Source organism: Erpetoichthys calabaricus, chromosome 5 (genome assembly GCF_900747795.2).
Source record: "Erpetoichthys calabaricus chromosome 5, fErpCal1.3, whole genome shotgun sequence".
Taxonomy (NCBI): Eukaryota; Metazoa; Chordata; class Cladistia; order Polypteriformes; family Polypteridae; genus Erpetoichthys; species Erpetoichthys calabaricus.
In genome coordinates this window covers 34,813,356-34,816,322 of record NC_041398.2, presented here as the reverse complement: position 1 = coordinate 34,816,322, position 2,967 = coordinate 34,813,356, and positions in this window count along the sequence as shown.

The following is a 2,967-nucleotide window of genomic DNA, read 5'->3' as shown; positions in this document are numbered from 1 at the left end:
AGTCTTGGAATTGAAGAGGTGAAATGTAACAAAATCTCAAATACAATTGTTGGTCTAAGGATAGGTTTTACAAAGTGAACATGGCCATTTTGCATCTAAGTTTTAGTTCCTTAACAGCTCCAGTCTACTATATGATTATGGCACCTGATCCAGGGATAGCATAAAACCTATTGGGTGATGGAGCATAGCACCAATAAGAAAGATATTTGTTGTATTAGAAAATGCTAAGTTGTAACTGGTTCAGTAATTTCTATGACCCCTTTAGCAATAGGTGTCCCATAAATAGAAAATATATTTACTTTTAACCTGTTCAGTAGTTTTAGTCAAATTTTATGACACCTCAGAATCTATTAGGGAAGGTAACAACCCAGAATGGTTAATTTCAACCAATAAAAGAAACTTATTAACTTGACAGCATTGACTACAAGAGCTCACCAAAGAAACCCTGCATTGAATTGAACAATTTAGTTTCCCTGTTGACCCTTGGACAATTAGCAGCTAGTTGACCTTAGCCACCACAGTCAAAACAAAGACAATTGGTTGTTCTTGTTTGCTTGTTCTGGAGCATTAAGGCTAGTTTTAGCCACTTCCATTGTAATTAGCGGGTTGTCTTTTCTGGTTAATTGGTTACATGAGAGCTTGCACTATGACGTTGCATCCTAGAGCATGCTGTGCTGACGGTATCTCTTTTCTTAGCTTATATTGCAATTTTTCTTCCATCCACAAGATAAAGTACAGAACTATGAAACAATAACCTGTGGGGTTATTCTGTACAGCATGCTTAGCGAGTAAGCCACCCTTAAATTGAGACAACAGACTTATCATCTCAGTTGGTTTTGGTTCAACCTAAGGATTAGAGCAATTTGCGAGTGGTAACCAAGGCAACTAAGCATCATGCCCTAGCCTGCTCCATACCAGGCTAAAGATGAAGCTTAGCGTAGTGTGCAGACTGAGAGTTCATGAAGTTCACGACTGATGACAAACAAAATCTCAGGGAAAGATTCTGGGACTTTTTGTTTTTTTTTAGCATATCCAATGTTATTGAATTCTTGTTTAAAATTAATGTTCCATGTTTATTAATAATAATAATAATTCTTTGCATTTATATAGTGCTTTTCTCACTACTCAAAGCGCTCAGCAATTGCAGGTTAAGGGCTTTTCTCAAGGGCCCAACAGAGCGGAGTCCATATTGGCATTTACGGGATTCGAACCAGCAACCTTCTGTTTGCCAGTGCAGATCCCTAGCCTCCGAGCCACCACTCAAAGCATTATAAGCCAAACTATCCATTGGAAATGAGCAATATTTAAATTACCACCTTTTTATGTCAGTGATAGAATTTTTGGGCATATCTAGTGTTACTGGAATCTTAGGTTCATTATCGCTTAAATTAATGTGTTACAAAATGGTAAAACATTAAAAGCTATACTGCATATTAAAAGCTATATTGCATATTAAAACAGAAAAAATAATCACAATATGATGTTTAAATTATTATATTATTTTTTATAGAGAGATGAAGGAAAAGATATATCAACAAATAGGTTAAAAGGTGTTCTGTATGATGTTAAATTGTCATTTATAAAAACTATCATTTCTAAAACAGCAAACCTCTAATACTAAAGAGTAATAATGTAGTAGTAATGTCTCTCTATTATAATACAAAAATCTTGGGAACAGAGACGAGACATGATTTTCTCAGAGAGACACTTTCACGTCCCGAGAGACGAGACTTTGTGTCAAGAGATTTAACCACACCTGGGGCTGGAAATAAAAGACAAAGAGTAGATGACAAAGACAGCTGCTGTACAGGCTTTTAAATGTTCGAAGCAGCATGTGACAAAGTAAAATGTCATAAAGAATTCAAAAACGTTAGCGTGATACACATGCAGAGCAGGTTAGAGATAATGGAAGTACGAAAATTCAAAAGTCTCAAAAAATTGATAGTAAAGATTGCATTAGCACAAACAAATGGAAATTATTACTTGGTGAAATAACGGAACAGCGAAAAGAGATTGAATAAATTGTTGGGATTTAAACTTTAAGTCAGAGACTTATAGGTTGTCTAATTCGTGTTGCTATCAGGAAAAAGTAGTGTTTCTTCCCAATGAAGAGGCATATCCATGAGAATTAAAAGATTTGTTGTTTGGTGAAAGTGAAATCCATGTACGCGAGTGGCAGAGACACGAAGTTGCTCGCATAGCACATAGCGCAAGCAGGGGGGCAAAACCCCCTAGTAATGCATAAGAAAAAAATGCCTCATGGCAAAATCTTCTGGGATCAGCTATGGTGTGGTCTTTTTTCTTGTGTACTACGTAGAGTTTTTAGACCAACAGTACAAATACTGAACAGAAAGAAAGCCCTGTGAAATGTTTAATACAGGTCATGACAGTATTTGTATGTATACTATATATAATAAAGATAACATAATAAATTAAACTGTACACCTATATAATTAATTGCATTTGACTTTTTATGATTTTCATAATAGCCTATATATTTTTTTATTTGGTAAGCTATTAAAATACAAAATGTTTTGTAATTGAGGATCTCTCAGTTGTGCTCTGATTTTCACTCACAGTCCAAAGACGCGCAGGTTATGTGAATTGGCATTTCTAAACTGGCTCTAGTTGTGTGTTTGTGTGTGTTCATCTTGCAATGGGCTGGTGCCCAGTCCAGGAATTGTTTTTCCTTTGAACCAGATGCTTGCTGGGATCTGCTCAGGATAAGCTGGTTTGAATGTGGATGGATAGTTATATCTTACTAGGTGTTTTAAGGGTTGTAATAAGGCACTAGCATGAGAGTTATGCCATTTACAAACTTCACAGGCCAACACAAATTCTTTAATGTCTGTTGTCAATTTCAAAAAACAGTAAATCTTAAATATAGGGAAAATTCACAAAATGCATTTGCATAACTCAAAGCACAATGGTATAGATTACCGTTTTAATTTTTCTTTGAAACACCCA